This window comes from Coregonus clupeaformis, chromosome 8 (assembly GCF_020615455.1).
Source record: "Coregonus clupeaformis isolate EN_2021a chromosome 8, ASM2061545v1, whole genome shotgun sequence".
NCBI classification, from domain to species: Eukaryota; Metazoa; Chordata; class Actinopteri; order Salmoniformes; family Salmonidae; genus Coregonus; species Coregonus clupeaformis.
Window position 1 is genome coordinate 62,499,319 of NC_059199.1, and position 19,701 is coordinate 62,519,019.

The 19,701-nt window shown below is 43.1% G+C and overlaps 1 protein-coding gene across 1 annotated transcript in view; it reads left to right on the forward strand.

The window, feature by feature from the left end:
* The first annotated feature begins 9,527 nt into the window (after positions 1-9,527).
* LOC121572212 (hippocalcin-like protein 4) overlaps positions 9,528-19,701 on the forward strand; it is a 45,415-nt gene continuing 35,241 nt past the window's right edge. The window contains exon 1 of the mRNA XM_041884149.2: positions 9,528-9,846. The gene's annotated coding sequence lies outside the window, so the exon portion shown is untranslated. The remainder of the gene's footprint in view (positions 9,847-19,701) is intronic.

The following is a 19,701-nucleotide window of genomic DNA, read 5'->3' on the forward strand; positions in this document are numbered from 1 at the left end:
TACTGACGACCAAATGAAGCATTCAATGAAAAGGACACCCTCCCTACAATCAACGATTGGGGAGGTTTGATAATGCTGTGGGGTTGTTTTGCTGCCTCTGGTACTGGGTGCCTTGGATCATTAAAGCATTATGAAATCAGCAGATTAGCAGGTGTTTTGTAGTCCAATATTCATCATAGTGTCCAAAACATTGGGTCCCCATTGAAGGTTGTGGGTCTTCCAGCAGGACAACGACCACAAAACCCACATCAAAAAAGCAGCCTGGAGTGGTTCAGGAAGAGATGCTTGACTGTTCTGGAAAGAATCCAGATCTGAATCACATCCAAAACCAATGGCGAGATCTGAAAGCAGCAGTCGGTGGAGGGCACTAGAGCAGATTGCTGATAGAAAAGTGGGATTGCCAGTAGAAAGGAGCAGCAAGCTCACTGATGGCTACAATAACCCGTTTGTCTGCAATTATCTTGACCAAAGGTTGTGCAACCAATTACTAGCTCTGGGGTGCAAATAATATTGTCCATGCCATTTGTCTTTATTTTCTCAATTGAAATTGTAATATTAAGTTTACAAAAATAAAAATTGGTTCTGTAATGTTGAAAATCTAATAACAAGGTGTGGAGACCAAAAGTGTAGGTGTTAATGTTGTCCAGGTGGGATAGAACAGTGTGAAGTGTAGGTGTTAATGTTGTCCAGGTGGGATAGAACAGTGTGACGTGCAATTGAGATTGTGTTGTCTGTGGTCAGTTGGAGTGAATCCAGGATATCTGGGATGATGGAGTTGATGTGGGCCATGACAAGTCTTTCCAGGCACTTCAGGATGACAGATGTGAGTGCTACAGGACAATAGTCATTTAGACAGGTTTCCTTTGATTTCTTGGGAATAGGAACAATTGCGGTCTGCTTGTAACATGTTGGGTTTACAGCCTGGGACAAGGAGAGGTTGAATATGTCTATGAAGATGCTTGCCAGCTGGTCTGCTCATGCTGTGTGGATGTGGCTGGGGATTTTGGCTGGTCCCGCGGCTTTGCTAGTATTAACCCCTTTTAAAAGACTTGCCGGTACTCAAATCAGCCACGGAGAATGAGATCCCGCAGTCATCAGGAACAGCTGGTCATCTGAATCACACAGTCCTCTGGAGCACACACACACACAGCAGAGAGAGAGAGAGAGAGAGAGAGAGAGAGAGAGAGAGAGAGAGAGAGAGAGAGAGAGAGAGAGAGAGAGAGAGAGAGAGAGAGAGAGAGAGAGAGAGAGAGAGAGAGAGAGAGAGAGAGAGAGAGAGATTGTGAATGTTGACAGCAGGATACTGTACTAAACCCCCCAAAACTGCAAGAAGACACAGTCCAAAGACTTTTGAGTGGAGTAGAGTGTGTATGAGAGTCTCTGTGCGTGTGTGCGTGCGTGTGTGGAGTGCAGTAGAGTAGAGTGTGTATCTCTGTTACCATCTGGTAAGCGCTATCGGATCATTGAGTCTCGGACCAACAGATTCCAAGACAGGCTGAACAGCTAACCCTAGCTGTCTCCCTGCACAGACCTGCACCTTAGTGACTATTTGCACAACAAGCTCTCACAGTCTGACCTCAGAATTAGACGTTCATCCATGTTCATCGATAATGAGCTCTTTAAAAAATGAACCCAAGACTGATTAACAATGCCGACTACCCAAGGAGGCAAGAAAATGGTCTCTTCTCCGACTTCTTTGCCTGTAGTTAAGCATCAGAAGACAGCCCTCAGCACTGAAACTGAGGCCTTTATAGCTGCCGCGATTTCTGAGGCGTTAGCCAAGCAACAGAACTCTGTCAAGGCTATTGCTACAACGGGTGTTAGCTGAGGCGGTGGAACGGGTGTTAGCTGAGTCGGTGGAACCACTCAACAAAAAAAATAAACATCAAGAGACTTTAGTCGCTGTTGAAGCTCTTACAATCGATGTTGAGAGACGGATGAAAGTGATTGACAATCTGACTACTAAAGTGGACAACCTGTAAGGTGAAAATAAGGTAAGCAAACGGAAAATCAACGACTGTTCTTCACTAATGGAGAAGATGCAGGGTCAAGGTATCTGTGATGGAGCACCGTTCACGTCGCTCAAATGTAAGATACATTTCTTTTAGAAGAAGGAGACGAGACCGATTATCCCATCGAATTCCCACAGGGAACGATCCCTAAAATGAATCCCATCCATATCTCACAAGGTTGAGATAGAAAGAGCCCGTCGCATCTACTCGGGACCTGGGACTGGTAATGCTTCAGTCAGACCCGAGGACGCTGTTCTTCAAGGTCCTCCGCTTAAAAACGACCGTCAAGCCATTCTACAAGGAGCCAGAGCAGCAGAGCTCATTCACCACGCCGGTAAGGTACTGCGGTTTTTCCCCTGACTACAGCACGCACACCTCCCAATGCCGCAAAGCCTTCAACGAGGTCCGGAACAAACTGAGACTGAGGGGCATGCAGTCATTCCCCGGTCTATCCAGCAATGCTCCGGGCCACACGCAGGGGAAATGTGCATGTCATTCGCCACAGCACAAGACGCCAAGGAGTTTGTGGCATCACTGGGAGAGGACAACCACAAGCACCACTGTGAGAACCACGCCGCTGGTCCTGTTGTGAGGAGGAAGACTCAACAACGGGGCCATGCAAGCACGGGGGAACCTATGGAAATAAGTGAACTTGGTCAAGAGGATTTATACACAACTTCAAGGAACTTTGAGGAACATTTGATCTAATTACTTGTTTTCATTACGAACTTCGACAACGGAGCACCAGCTAGCTAGCTAGCGAACTAGCTTTCCAGCTAGCTGGGTGATTGGGACAGTAGCGTAACAGCTACAGTAACGTTAGCAGCTAGCTAAGTAAGTCATTATCACCACCGTTAGCTATGTAACTGATTATCGCTTCAGTAGTATTCAGTGTAACCTACATGTTGTTGAATGTTTATCTAGCTTCTATAAACTAAAATTATATTTTACAACTAAGTTACGTTTACAACGTTCGCGTGATAACTTTATCTGGTGGTAGCTGGCTAGCTGACTTGTCTCATGTTGCTATGACAATAACTGCGTAACTAGAGAAGTCAACTATCACTATCACCGCTGAATTATTTCGCAAGTTAGTTCTCCATGTTTGTGCTACGTTTAGGCTTAATCATTCAGTCAATCGAGCTTTTCTTGCCGTTCTCACATCTCCATTGTGTCTGTTAATGCAAGATATTTAGGAAATGGAGTGAGATATTCAGGTGGTATTGGGAGGGTTTTAGTGATTAGACACCGCTGCGTTCAGTCACGGGTCTAACATTGAGTGGAGAGGGAGGACTGTTGTGTCCTAACCTGTCGGGGAGGGGAGGGATTCTTTATTTCAATTGTTCTGATACATTTTCGCTGGGTTATTGGGGTGGAATGGCAATCTGAATGGTTTTGTAATTATATATATATCATTTTATCCATCAAACTGGTATTCACATCACCGCAGAAGGATCGTGGCTAATTTATTTCCTGTAATCTGAGTGGTTCTAATGAGCCAAATGAGCTAATTAAATGTCTTTGACTTATTACATAGGAATAAAGTTGACATCGCTCTATTGAAAGAGACACACATCTTTTAGAGGGTGTAACCAGAAGCCTGCTCGATTTATTGGAGTATACGCTTATTATTGGAACTGACATGAATGCCGTTATCGATTCTAAACCAGATAGATCTGGACCTTCTCAGAGCTCATCACAAGTGAATGCTTCCAATGCACTTAAGCAATTAAAAAAAAAAATCTTAATGACTGTTTCGTAATCCCTCAACTAAGGACTATACATGCTTGTCTGGTAGATGTAAAGACTTTCTCGAGGATCGACTATGTTTTAACATCTACCGATATTACAGGTAACGTGGAATTTATGAAAACATTACCGGCCATTCCATCTGATCACAATCCCATTCTATGTAAATTTCAAATCTTCCCGATGAAAAAGCACTGAGACAGAGGTTTAATAATACTTTACTACACAACTCTGACTTCATCTTTCAATTTAGACCCAATTTAAAATACTTTTTTGAAATAAATGATCACTCAGTGGAGGACTCAACTACGGTATGGTTAGCTGTAAAATGATCCATAAGAGGAAGTAACACAAACGTTTCCTCTAATTTGCAGCAACGAAGACATCAGAAGATCAGTGAATTTTGAAAATCATTGTAAAATGCTGGATGATTCTCTTAAAAACAACTATTCAACAGAGAGAGAAATTGAACTGAAAACAAGTAGACTGGAACTCAATGACCTGTTTTGTGATGTACAACATAATTCATTATGCCAGAGGTTGCAACAAAAATACTATTTTCAAGGGAGTAGGCCTAGCCACTTGCGGCTGCAGCTTAAACATGCTGAAACAAGATCACCAATACAGCTGATCAGATCTCCTACTAAGGGACTTAAACATGCTGAAACAAGATCACCAATACAGCTGATCAGATCTACTGCTAAGGGACTTAAACATGCTGAAACAAGATCACCAATACAGCTGATCAGATCTCCTACTAAGGGACTTAAACATGCTGAAACAAGATCACCAATACAGCTGATCAGATCTACTGCTAAGGGACTTAAACATGGTGAAACAAGATCACCAATACAGCTGATCAGATCTCCTGCTAAGGGACTTAAACATGCTGAAACAAGATCACCAATACAGCTGATCAGATCTCCTGCTAAGGGACTGATATCTGATCCTACAGAAAAAAATACAACTGTTAGAGCATATTATTCAGATTTATACGGTTCCTCACATAGCTTTGATACTTCTGCTTTTCGGCAGTTCCTGGGAGAACCTTACGTTGCCCAAACTCTCTCAAGAAAGAAACAGTTTCATTAGAGGAACCTGTCACTTTATCTGAACTGAAAGCTGCTCTTTTAAATACGAAGAAAAATAAAGCGCCCGGCATTGATGGAATACCTCCTGAACTCATTCTCAACTTTTGTGATGAGTTAGGACCAGTTATTCTTGAATCGCTCAACATTGCTATTGAAAAAGGACAATTCCACAGAGACATCAATACAGCTATTATATCCCTAATCCCTAAGAAAGTAAAATACCTCACAAATTGTGTTAATTTTAGGCCAAATCAGTTTAATCGGAACAGAAAGGAAGATGTATGCCAAGGTTCTAGCCATGCGCCTATAGAAAGTTATTGACAAGCTCATACATCCTGACCAAACAGGGTTATTAAGGGTCGTCTGGCAGCTGATAACATGCTATCATTAGAAGCAGAGACAGCGTTTGACCACTTAGAGTGGGAATATTTCCTGAACATTTTGGTTTTGGGGCTAGATTTCTACATATGATCGGCACCATGTATGTGAATCTTTCTTTTGTTATAGCTACTGGCACTACCCATTCTAATCCATGTTACCAATAATTTGTCACTATTTCTGAGACTATATGATGTATTGTTCAGTAGATTTACTATGTAATATTAATATATTTGTTTTTGTCTCATGATTTATTGGTGTGTGTGGGGGGGGTGGACCTTTAAAAATATATTTATAAATGTATTGTATGAATCCTATGAAATCATAGCTAGACAGTACGACCTGCAGCATGGTCAAGCAAGTTATTGTTTTTGTTAAAGTTTACTAAACAACTACTGCTTTAGAACCAAGTCAGCCCAAAGACAACAGGACCACTGCCTCCACTATTCCAGCACCATTTCAACGTAAACATTTAAACATCAAATCAACTAGGCTTGGTTTTTGTTTTTTTCCCAACTTCTTCCATTTAAGAATGATGGAGGCCAATGTGTTCTTGGGGACTTTAAATGCTTTGGTACCCTTCCCCAGATCTGTGCCTCGACACAATCCTGTCTCGGAACTCTACAGACAATTCATTTGACCTCATGGCTTGGTTTTTGCTCTGACATGCACTGTCAACTGTGGGACCTTTATGTAGACAGGTTTGTGCTTTTCCAAATCATATCCAATCAATTGAATTGACCCCAGGTAGACTCCAATCAAGTTGTAGAAACATCTCAAGGATGATCAATGGAAACAGGATGCACCTGAGCTCAATTTCGAGTCTCATAGCAAAGGTTCTGAATACTTACGTAAATAAGGTATTTCTGTTATTTTTAATGAATAGGCCAAAACAATTACAAACCTGTTTTCGCTTAGTCATTATGGGGTATTGTGTGTAGATTGATGAGAATAATGTTTTATTTAATCAATTTTAGAATAAGGCTGTAACGTAACAAAATGTGGAAAAGGTTAAGGGGTCTGAATACTTTCCCGAAGGCACTGTATACGCTTAGTTTAATACAGTAAAAACAACTTAGTCCAATCAAATATCATGTGGCTGTCCAGGTACTGACTTCTGTCTGTGTGTGTGTGTGTGTGTTTGTTTGTATGTGCGTGCATGTGCAAGTAAAAAAAATAATGTTTTTGACTCGCCCTAGTTGGAGAATAGTGGAACGCCAATGCCATCGTCCTCTCTTTCATGTTGGCAAAACGATCTATGGCTCTGTCATACAGTAGGCTTTTAGTCTGAGCTTGCTAAACATGTCGAGAAATTCATGGCTTTACCCATTTCATGGATTTATCAGTTTAATGTTCTTACCAGTTTCATGGGATTAGTAGTTTCATGGGATTAGTAGTGTCATGGGATTAGTAGTGTCATGGGATTAGTAGTGTCATGGGATTAGTAGTGTCATGGGATTAGTAGTGTCATGGGATTAGTAGTTTCATGGGATTAGTTTCATGGGATTAGTAGTTTCATGGGATTAGTAGTTTCATGGGATTAGTAGTTTCATGGGATTAGTAGTGTCATGGGATTAGTAGTGTCATGGGATTAGTAGTGTCATGGGATTAGTAGTTTCATGGGATTAGTAGTTTCATGGGATTAGTAGTTTCATGGGATTAGTAGTTTCATGGGATTAGTAGTGTCATGGGATTAGTAGTGTCATGGGATTAGTAGTGTCATGGGATTAGTAGTGTCATGGGATTAGTAGTGTCATGGGATTAGTAGTGTCATGGGATTAGTAGTGTCATGGGATTAGTAGTGTCATGGGATTAGTAGTTTCATGGGATTAGTAGTTTCATGGGATTAGTAGTTTCATGGGATTAGTAGTTTCATGGGATTAGTAGTGTCATGGGATTAGTAGTTTCATGGGATTAGTAGTTTCATGGGATTAGTAGTTTCATGGGATTAGTAGTTTCATGGGATTAGTAGTTTCATGGGATTAGTAGTGTCATGGGATTAGTAGTTTCATGGGATTAGTAGTGTCATGGGATTAGTAGTTTCATGGGTTTAGTAGTTTCATGGGATTAGTAGTTTAATGGGATTAGTAGTTTCATGGGATTAGTAGTGTCATGGGATTAGTAGTGTCATGGGATTAGTAGTGTCATGGGATTAGTAGTTTAATGGGATTAGTAGTTTCATGGGATTAGTAGTGTCATGGGATTAGTAGTTTAATGGGATTAGTAGTTTCATGGGATTAGTAGTGTCATGGGATTAGTAGTGTCATGGGATTAGTAGTTTAATGGGATTAGTAGTTTCATGGGATTAGTAGTGTCATGGGATTAGTAGTGTCATGGGATTAGTAGTGTCATGGGATTAGTAGTGTCATGGGATTAGTAGTGTCATGGGATTAGTAGTTTCATGGGATTAGTAGTTTCATGGGATTAGTAGTTTCATGGGATTAGTAGTTTCATGGGATTAGTAGTTTAATGGGATTAGTAGTGTCATGGGATTAGTAGTGTCATGGGATTAGTAGTGTCATGGGATTAGTAGTGTCATGGGATTAGTAGTTTCATGGGATTAGTAGTTTCATGGGATTAGTAGTTTCATGGGATTAGTAGTTTCATGGGATTAGTAGTTTCATGGGATTAGTAGTTTCATGGGATTAGTAGTGTCATGGGATTAGTAGTGTCATGGGATTAGTAGTGTCATGGGATTAGTAGTGTCATGGGATTAGTAGTGTCATGGGATTAGTAGTGTCATGGGATTGGTAGTGTCATGGGATTAGTAGTGTCATGGGATTAGTAGTTTCATGGGATTAGTAGTTTCATGGGATTAGTAGTGTCATGGGATTAGTAGTTTCATGGGATTAGTAGTTTAATGGGATTAGTAGTTTAATGGGATTAGTAGTGTCATGGGATTAGTAGTGTCATGGGATTAGTAGTGTCATGGGATTAGTAGTTTCATGGGATTAGTAGTTTCATGGGATTAGTAGTTTCATGGGATTAGTAGTTTCATGGGATTAGTAGTTTCATGGGATTAGTAGTTTCATGGGATTAGTAGTTTCATGGGATTAGTAGTGTCATGGGATTAGTAGTGTCATGGGATTAGTAGTGTCATGGGATTAGTAGTGTCATGGGATTAGTAGTTTCATGGGATTAGTAGTTTCATGGGATTAGTAGTTTCATGGGATTAGTAGTTTCATGGGATTAGTAGTTTCATGGGATTAGTAGTGTCATGGGATTAGTAGTTTCATGGGATTAGTAGTTTCATGGGATTAGTAGTTTCATGGGATTAGTAGTTTCATGGGATTAGTAGTGTCATGGGATTAGTAGTTTCATGGGATTAGTAGTGTCATGGGATTAGTAGTTTCATGGGTTTAGTAGTTTCATGGGATTAGTAGTTTAATGGGATTAGTAGTTTCATGGGATTAGTAGTTTCATGGGATTAGTAGTGTCATGGGATTAGTAGTTTAATGGGTGGAGTAGAGTGTCTCTGTGTGGAGTAGAGTGTCTCTGTGTGGAGTAGAGTGTCTCTGAGTGGAGTAGAGTGTCTCTGTGTGGAGTAGAGTGTCTCTGTGTGGAGTATAGTGTCTCTGTGTGGAGTAGAGTGTCTCTGTGGGGAGTATAGTGTCTCTGTGGGGAGTATAGTGTCTCTGTGGGGAGTAGAGTGTCTCTGTGGTGGAGTAGAGTGTCTCTGTGTGGAGTAGAGTGTCTCTGAGTGGAGTAGAGTGTCTCTGTGTGGAGTAGAGTGTCTCTGTGTGGAGTAGAGTGTGTCCATGCTGGACGCTTACCTTGGACAGAAGGTCATTTCTCAGCCAGGGGCCTGAGTGACCTTCACAGCACTTCCCCTTTTCCCTTTTCTCACATAGGAACATTACCACTACACCACTACACTACAGCCCTCTGATCCTGATGCACACACATGGGGACATGCGCATGCATGCACACACACACACACACACACACACACACACACACACACACACACACACACACACACACACACACACACACACACACACACACACATATACACACACACACACACACACACACACACACATACACACACACACACACACACACACACACATAGTAGCTTGAATTTTTGTAAAACCCAGAAATAGTAATTATAGATTATAGGTCAACACATCTCTGCATGCAAATTTGCTAAGCACCCGCAGTTACAAAATACATACATTAACCTTCTCCCTGTCCTGCTGGCATGCTCTCTCTCTCTCGGTCTCTCTCTCTATATCTCGCTCTTTCTCTCTCTCTATCTCTCGTCGGCAGGGCTACAACTCTTCGCGCTGGCAGATAGTTGCTGTTTTGATTGACAAGGCAGATCATCCAATTATATCGTCCATATGTATTATTTGAGACTCGCCCCCAATTGGTGCGGGCACAAGGCGGTCCTTAGGCAAATTTGTTGACAAGGGAGACGCATGAATTCATTCATTTTCACTGAACGGAACGTAGAGAGCGAACGACAGAGTGAGGCAACGGGAAAACTTGCTGATTTGGAGTAGACTTCAGTTGTTTCAGAGCTTTTGAGAAAATAATTGTAAGAGCACCGTAAAAGGATTGATTTTTCTGTAAGGTTCTGAAGAGTCGTGTGTTCTACATATTTCAAGGTAAGGAAAGAGATACACTTTCATTGTTTTATGAATAGAGACTAGACAACTAAATAGTCATTTCTTGCGCAACGATGTTAATGTGTAGCGGCATGGTAGTCAAACTGTGTTATAGGTGGATTATTATACCCAAGTCAAAGGAAGGACATAGTGACACGCACGCAGACGCACGCACACACGCACACAATAACAACGAGGGCATGGGCAGCATGAGCGTTTGAAGCTTTCTTTGCGCAAATAATATCTATCTATCTATGTATCTCTCTCTCACACACTCTCATTCTCTCTCGCGCTCAATTCAATTCAACAAATGCCAAAGCAACGTATATGAAGTATCACAGAAATTAACTATATTTATTTGTTTGAAATGTTGCAGGATGAAATCTCTTAAAATGCACCATCTCGTTTTCAAGAATGTAAAAATTTTTATAAATAAAAATTAATACTTAGCAATAAGAAATACGTAATCAATATGTTTTGAGCAACAATATTAATAGATATGAACAAAAAACAATCATACATGGGAAATAATTCACTCAAAAGAAAATAAACTATTGAGAAATTAAATCTACAATTTCTCATGTATGTGACAGGGTGGAATCTACTCTCTCTATTATATAATGACAGGCCAGGACATAATCTGCAGCAAGATCTATTGTCTTATCTTTTCCCCTAACAAAATGCAGATTTTCTTGTCAACAGCTCTCTCTATCTCTCCCTCTCTCCCTCTCTCCATCTCTTTCAATTAAACTCTCTCTCTCTCTCGCTCTCGCTCTCTCGCTTCTCTCGCTCTCTCGCTCTCTGTCTCTGTATAACGGGAACGCAGTAACAGGTGCGTCTGATGGTTTGCCATGGTGACAATCTGTTAGCTCGCCTTCCATGCGCACTGACGCGAACACGAGCAAACATGTCGCCACTCGTCATGTATAAGATGTTGTCAGATGTATGTTAGTGTGCCCCAGAGTAAGGAAATAGAAGATGGACATGAGAAATAGACTGCTGAAATCCTGTTGAAATGAACTAAGCATCATGGTATGATTTTATGAGACATGTCGTGCTTGGATGTCCTTCATGCTTTAATGAACATTCAGAAAATAGCAATATCTATGGATGTGTCCCAAAGGCCACCATGTTCCCTAAGTAGTGCACTACTTTTGACCAGAGCTCTATGGGACCTGGTCAAAAGTAGTGCACTATAAAGGGAATAGGGTGCCATTTGGGACATAGCCTATACTGTTAATCTGGAACACTAGAAACTGATAGTTGAAGTTGTAAGGGTAAATTGAGATAGAGAGATACAGCATCATACTTGGCAGATAGAGAGATACAGCATCCTACTTGGTAGATAGAGAGATACAGCATCTTACTTGGTAGATAGAGAGATACAGCATCCTACTTGGTAGATAGAGAGATACAGCATCTTACTTGGTAGATAGAGAGATACAGCATCTTACTTGGTAGATAGAGAGATACAGCATCTTACTTGGTAGATAGAGAGATAGAGCAGCCTACTTGGTAGATAGAGAGATACAGCATCCTAGTCCCCTGTAGCTCAGTTGGTAGAGCATGGTGCTTGCAACGCCAGGGTTGTGGGTTCGTTTCCCACGGGGGGGCAGTATGAAAAATGTATGCACTCACTAACTGTAAGTCGCTCTGGATAAGAGCGTCTGCTAAATGACTAAAATGTACTTGGTAGATAGAGCAGCCCACTTGGTAGATAGAGAGATACAGCATCCTACTCTCTCTCTCTCTCTGTGTGCGTTTCCAAGCCCTCAGCACCACTAAACCTCCACTAGTGAGTCATGTCATTTTGGGGCACTACTTGGAAAAGGTGCACTTGAACATTGGGGAAGCGACAACATGGTACCAGCACCGTTCAACCAGAGAAGAGTTGCTACCAGCACCATTCAACCAACTGAGAAAGCCAACCACTACAATTAAAATGTAAACATTGTGAAGCAGAGAAGAGTTTCTACCAGCACCGTTCAACCAACTGAGAAAGCCAACCACTACAATTAAAATGTAAACATTGTGAAGCAGAGAAGAGTTTCTACCAGCACCGTTCAACCAACTGAGAAAGCCAACCACTACAATTAAAATGTAAACATTGTGAAGCAGAGAAGAGTTTCTACCAGCACCGTTCAACCAACTGAGAAAGCCAACCACTACAATTAAAATGTAAACATTGTGAAGCAGAGAAGAGTTGCTACCAGCACCATTCAACCAACTGAGAAAGCCAACCACTACAATTAAAATGTAAACATTGTGAAGCAGAGAAGAGTTTCTACCAGCATCGTTCAACCAACTGAGAAAGCCAACCACTACAATTAAAATGTAAACATTGTGAAGCAGAGAAGAGTTTCTACCAGCATCGTTCAACCAACTGAGAAAGTCAACCACTACAATTTTAAATGTTCTTTATTGCTTTGAGGCAGGTCAGTAGACTGAAACAACTGAACCAATCATAAGTACAGTAGTCTGATGACATCACAGTACAGTAGACCTATGGGATCGATAGGTCAGCTGCTATGGATCAGACAGTGACAGTGTGCCCGTTGATGCTACAGACCGCTCTCATGTGACAGGCCAAGCTTATCATGGGCACATTTATGTCCGAGAAATTGGCTGGTGTGTGTTGGCACATTTCATTCACTGTATAGATAACGCTCTATTGTAGACACACGTATACAAACGTACACAATACTTGCTACCGGTCACTGGTCGGGTTTCCTGCCCGATTACATTGCAGACACATGCCAGTTCTCCTGGATAGGTGTTTTAACATGTCAGTCAATGACGTGTCACACAACTATTGGTTGACGCAATGCAACGTCTGCAATGTGGCCGAGCAGGAACTCAACCAAATTGTCTGTGTCTGTTGGCACATTTTAGAGAGCATTAATTAGAACACTGTAACACAGTAACACAGACTGTAATTGGCTGATCAGGAAGAGGGCTGTAGCCCACCATAGTGTCTCAGGGCAGTGGTTTGGGAGTTGGGGGTGGGTACTCAGTAGTGGGTTACTAGTGGGAGTGGGTACTCAGTAGTGGGTTACTAGTGGGAGTGGGTACTCAGTAGTGGGTTACTTGTGGGAGTGGGTACTCAGTAGTGGGTTACTAGTGGGAGTGGGTACTCAGTAGTGGGTTACTAGTGGGAGTGGGTACTCAGTAGTGGGTTACTAGTTGGAGTGGGTGCTCAGTAGTGGGTTACTAGTGGGAGTGGGTACTCAGTAGTGGGTTACTAGTGGGAGTGGGTACTCAGTAGTGGGTTACTAGTGGGAGTGGGTACTCAGTAGTGGGTTACTAGTGGGAGTGGGTACTCAGTAGTGGGTTACTAGTGGGAGTGGGTACTCAGTAGTGGGTTACTAGTGGGAGTGGGTACTCAGTAGTGGGTTACTAGTGGGAGTGGGTACTCAGTAGTGGGTTACTAGTGGGAGTGGGTACTCAGTAGTGGGTTACTAGTGGGAGTGGGTGCTCAGTAGTGGGTTACTAGTGGGAGTGGGTACTCAGTAGTGGGTTACTAGTGGGAGTGGGTTACTAGTGGGAGTGGGTACTCAGTAGTGGGTTACTAGTGGGAGTGGGTACTCAGTAGTGGGTTACTAGTGGGAGTGGGTGCTCAGTAGTGGGTTACTAGTGGGAGTGGGTACTCAGTAGTGGGTTACTAGTGGGAGTGGGTGCTCAGTAATGGGTTACTAGTGGGAGTGGGTTACTAGTGGGAGTGGGTACTCAGTAGTGGGTTACTAGTGGGAGTGGGTACTCAGTAGTGGGTTACTAGTGGGAGTGGGTGCTCAGTAGTGGGTTACTAGTGGGAGTGGGTACTCAGTAGTGGGTTACTAGTGGGAGTGGGTTACTAGTGGGAGTGGGTACTCAGTAGTGGGTTACTAGTGGGAGTGGGTACTCAGTAGTGGGTTACTAGTGGGAGTGGGTACTCAGTAGTGGGTTACTAGTGGGAGTGGGTACTCAGTAGTGGGTTACTAGTGGGAGTGGGTGCTCAGTAGTGGGTTACTAGTGGGAGTGGGTACTCAGTAGTGGGTTACTAGTGGGAGTGGGTTACTAGTGGGAGTGGGTACTCAGTAGTGGGTTACTAGTGGGAGTGGGTACTCAGTAGTGGGTTACTAGTGGGAGTGGGTGCTCAGTAGTGGGTTACTAGTGGGAGTGGGTACTCAGTAGTGGGTTACTAGTGGGAGTGGGTGCTCAGTAATGGGTTACTAGTGGGAGTGGGTTACTAGTGGGAGTGGGTACTCAGTAGTGGGTTACTAGTGGGAGTGGGTACTCAGTAGTGGGTTACTAGTGGGAGTGGGTGCTCAGTAGTGGGTTACTAGTGGGAGTGGGTACTCAGTAGTGGGTTACTAGTGGGAGTGGGTTACTAGTGGGAGTGGGTACTCAGTAGTGGGTTACTAGTGGGAGTGGGTACTCAGTAGTGGGTTACTAGTGGGAGTGGGTACTCAGTAGTGGGTTACTAGTGGGAGTGGGTACTCAGTAGTGGGTTACTAGTGGGAGTGGGTACTCAGTAGTGGGTTACTAGTGGGAGTGGGTTACTAGTGGGAGTGGGTACTCGGTAGTGGGTTACTAGTGGGAGTGGGTACTCAGTAGTGGGTTACTAGTGGGAGTGGGTGCTCAGTAGTGGGATACTGTCCTCTGTTGGGTCGTGACTAAAGACTGAGTTATCACTAGAAACAATGTTCTCATGTGGCAGGTGTGATTTAGGTGTCTGGGCAGAGCCAGAACAGGTCCAAACAGCTCTGTTACCCTGCTTAAAGGGGCAATCTGCAATTGGTACATCCATTTTATTTGTATTAATCAAATCCCCTCAAAAATATTTGTCATATACACGTGTTTAGCTGATGTTATTGCAGGTGTAGCGAAATGCTTGTGCTTCTAGCTCCGACAGTGCAGTAATATCTAACAAGTAATATCTAACAATTTCACAACATATACCCAATAAACACAAATCTATGTAAGGAATGGAATTTAAGAATATATACATATATGGATGAGCAATGACGGAGCGGCATGGACTAAGATACAGTAGAATCGTATAGAATACAGTATATGCATATGAGATGAGTAATGCAAGATATGTAAACATTATTAAAGTGACTAGTGTTCCATTTCTTAAAGTGACCAGTGATTTCAATAGGCAGCAGCAGCCTCTAATTCTAGTCTATATCTATAGGCAGCATCCTCTAATTATAGTCTGCTGCAGCACCCCCTGAAAATCAAAACAAATAAATAGTATTAATTTTTTTATTTTTGTTTAAAACATTTCTTATCACAAAAGTAGTGCGCTGGGCCTTTTACTAGTGTCGTATCAGCGGACTGATATAGCCCTCTGTACAGAATAAAACATAAAAGATGTCTGCCACTCAATGCAGACCAGAGGGAGAAAACATTCAGGAAAATAGCATTGCGTCAGCTAGGCTGGACGCTGAGAGAGAATGAAGGCTAACTGACAGGCTCGCCGTTGAACTCGTCATCATTCTTTTAGAATCCAGAGGACATTAAACAATATAGACTTAAGATACACTGAGTATACAATACATTAGGAACACCTTCTTAATATTGAGTTCATTTTTTGAAGAGAAAAGGACAATATGAAAATCTGGATACGGTCAAAAATCTGGAAAATAGCATTGAGTCTGCTAGGCTGGATGCTGTGAGAGAATGAAGGCTAACTGACAGGCTCACCGTTGAACTCGTCATCGTTCTTCTCGAATCCGGAGGACATAAATCAAATCAAATCAAATCAAATTTTATTGGCCACATGCGCCGAATACAACAGGTATTCCCTTAACCAACAGTGCATTTATTTTTTAATAAAAAAGTCAAATAAAACAACAACAAAAAAGTGTTGAGAAAAAAGAACAGAAGTAAAATAAAATAACAGTAGGGAGGCTATATACAAGGGTGTACCGGTGCAGAGTCAATGTGCGGGGGCACCGGCTAGTTGAGGTAGTTGAAGTAATATGTACATGTGGGTAGAGTTAAAGTGACTATGCATAAATAATTAACAGAGTAGCAGCAGCGTAAAAAGATGGGGTGGGGGGGCAGTGCAAATAGTCCAGGTAGCCATGATTAGCTGTTCAGGAGTCGTATGACTTGGGGGTAGAAGCTGTTGAGAAGTCTTTTGGACCTAGACTTGGCACTCCGGTACCGCTTGCCGTGCGGTAGCAGAGAGAACAGTCTATGACTAGGGTGGCTGGAGTCTTTGACAATTTTGAGGGCCTTCCTCTGACACCGCCTGGGATAGAGGTCCTGGATGGCAGGAAGCTTGTCCCCAGTGATGTACTGGGCCGTACGCACTACCCTCTGTAGTGCCTTGCGGTCGGAGGCCAAGCAGTTGCCATACCAGGCGGTGATGCAACCAGTCAGGATGCTCTCGATGGTGCAGCTGTAGAATTTTTTGAGGATCTGAGGACCCATGCCGAATCTTTTCAGTCTTCTGAGGGGGAATAGGCTTTGTCGTGCCCTCTTCACGACTGTCTTGGTGTGTTTGGACCATGATAGTTCGTTGGTGATGTGGACACCAAGGAACTTGAAGCTCTCATGTTCCACTACAGCCCTGTCGATGAGAATGGGGGCGTGCTCAGTCCTCTTTTTTTTCCTGTAGTCCACAATCATCTCCTTTGTCTTGGTCACGTTGAGGGAGAGGTTGTTATCCAGGCACCACACGGCCAGGTCTCTGACCTCCTCCCTATAGGCTGGCTCATCGTTGTCGGTGATCAGGCCTATCACTGTTGTGTCGTCGGCAAACTTAATGATGGTGTTGGAGTCGTGCCTGGCCATGCAGTCATGGGTGAACAGGGAGTACAGGGGGGGACTGAGCACGCACCCCTGAGGGGCCCCCGTGTTGAGGATCAGTGTGGCAGATGTGCTGTTACATTTTTTACATTTTACATTTTAGTCATTTAGCAGACGCTCTTATCCAGAGCGACTTACAGTTAGTGAATACATTTTTTTTATTTTTTATTTTATTTCATACTGGTCCCCCGTGGGAATCGAACCCACAACCCTGGCGTTGCAAACGCCATGCTCTATCAACTGAGCTACATCCCTGCCGGCCATTCCCTCCCCTACCCTGGACAACGCTAGGCCAATTGTGCGCTGACCATGAGTCTCCCGGTCACGGCCGGCTGCGACAGAGCCTGGATTTGAACCAGGATCTCTAGTGGCACAGCTAGCACTGCGATGCAGTGCCTTAGACCACTGCGCCACTCAGGAGACTACCTACCCTTACCACCTGGGGGCGGCCCGTCAGGAAGTCCAGGATCCAGTTGCAGAGGGAGGTGTTTAGTCCCAGGATCCTTAGCTTAGTGATGAGCTTTGAAAAGCACTATGGTGTTTTTAAAATCTGGATACAGATGTAGGATCTAAATTTGAGCCAGTTTGCTACAGCAGGGAAATAATCCTGCAGCAACAAGACATGTGAGGTATTATAATGAATGGAAAAAAAAATTTAGGGGTTGATACAATTTTCATTAGAGCAAATCAAGTCTGAAATTTCTGTGGAAATTACAAACTTTAGAAGAGTTTTTAAAATAATTGTCAACAGAGCTCATTGCTTATTATCGGATGTATTAGGTTACAAAATCCGACATTTTGGATATGATGTTAACGATATGTTAGAGAAAGACTGAATGATTCAGAACATGAAGAATCATATATGTCTTGGTAAAAAGTATCTTACAACATAAGAAAGTGAAATGTCATCACCAAAGCGCGTTTTCACCCAATCTGGCCAGAGTGGGTGGACACCCTAGTGTATAGCCTCAAAACATGGTTATGGTTGATAGTGGTTACATTTCTCCAGCCTCATCCCTCTGCTGTGTTCCAAATCAGGGGCAGGGTTTCCACTTTGTTATTGTTTGAACTGCAGATTGCACCTTTAAGCTTTTTAGGTGTACTCAAGCAGTAGAATCAGATTTTTAAAAACAGGTAAAAATACACCTTATGGAACAACGGGGACTGTGAAGAGACACACACAAGGGTATAGACAGATGCATACACACACATTGTGATATTGTTGTATGGTGGTATACATTTTTTTGTATTGTAGATAGGTAGTGGTGTAATAATGTCATGTGATGTACTGTTTTATATTTTGTTTTAATGTAATGTAAATGCTTTAATATGTTTGGACCCCAGGAAGAATAGCTGCTCCTTGGGGATCCCTAACAAAAATAAAGTTAACAACATACCTCTCATTCACTTACAGCAATAATGGGACCTTAGCCTGGTCCCAGACCTGTATGTGCTGTCTTGCGACCTGCGATGGTCATTGTCACGCCCTATATAGGAGTTGGCAAGACACACAAACAGATCTGGGACCAGGCTAGGTGAAACCTAGATTGGTATTTCAGCAGAGCAAGGAGGAAGCGATTTTCGGAGGCAAAAAAAGCTACTTGCTAGTCAAGAGTTGAGTCACAAATGGCATCCTATTCCCTATATAGTGCACTTCTTTTTTTACCAAAGCCCCATAGGCCAATCTAGCGTACCTGATCCTAATAATCAGCTGGTTGATAAACTGAATCCGGTTGGTCACAACTGAGGTTGGAGCGAAAAGCTACACGATGGTAACTCTCCAGGAAATAGATGGGAATAGATGGGTGAGTCCTGACAAGGAGCCATTTGGGATGCAAATATGCTCAAAGGTCTTCTACAAATCTTTGAGTTAGGTTACCTAGGTTACAGTCTGGTCTGTATGTCATCACTGACGATGGTGCTAGCAGCTAGACTATAATCAACACGTGAGTCATACCTCTTCTGAGTCCCCAAATTGCACCCTATCCCCTTTTTAGTGCACTAGTTTTGCATGTACACTATATATAAAAGAGTATGTGGACACCCCTTGAATTTAGTGGATTCGTCTATTTCAGCCACACCCCGTTGCTGACAGGTGTATAAAATCGAGCACACAGCCGTGCAATCGCCATAGACACACGTTGGCAGTAGAATGGCCTTACTGAAGAGCTCAGTGACTTTCGACGTGGCACCATCATAGGATGCCACCTGTCCAAAAATTCAGTTTGTCAAATGTCTGCCCTGCTAGAGCTGCCCCGGTCAACTGTAAGTGCTGTTATTTTGAAGTGGAAACGTCTAGGAGCAACAACAGCTCAGCCACGAAGTGGTAGGCCACACAAGCTCACAGAATGGGACTGCCGAGTGCTGAAGCACGTAGCGTATAAAAATCGTCTGTCCTCGGTTGCAACATTCACTACCGAGTTCCGAACTGCCTCTGGAAGCAACATCAGCACAAGAACTGTTCTTTGGGAGCTTCATAAAAATGGGTTTCCTTGGCCGGACAGCCGCACACAAGCCTAAGATCACACAATGCCAAGCGTCGGCTGGAACGGAAATATCACATTCTTTTACTCAGTACTTTGTTGAAGCACCTTTGGCAGCGATTTACTGCCTCGAATCTTCTTGGGTATGACGCTACAAGCTTGGCACACCTGTATTTGTGGAGTTTCTCCCATTCTTCTCTGCAGATCCTCTCAAGCTCTGTCAGGTTGTATGGGGAGCGTCGCTGCACAGCTATTTTCAGGTCTCTCCAGAGATGTTAAATCGGGTTCAAGTCCGGGCTCTGGCTGGGCCACTCAAGGACATTCAGAGACTTGTCCCCAAGCCACACCTGTGTTGTTTTGGCTGTGTGCTTAGGGTCATTGTCCTGTTGGAAGGTGAACCTTCGCCCCAGTCTGAAAACCTGCTCCAGAGCGCTCAGGACTTAATCAAGGATCTCTCTCTACTTTCCCTCGATCCTGACTAGTCTCCCAGTCCCTGCCACTGAAAAACATCCCAACAGCATGATGCTGCCACCACCATGCTTCACGGTAGGGATGGTGCCAGGTTTCCTCC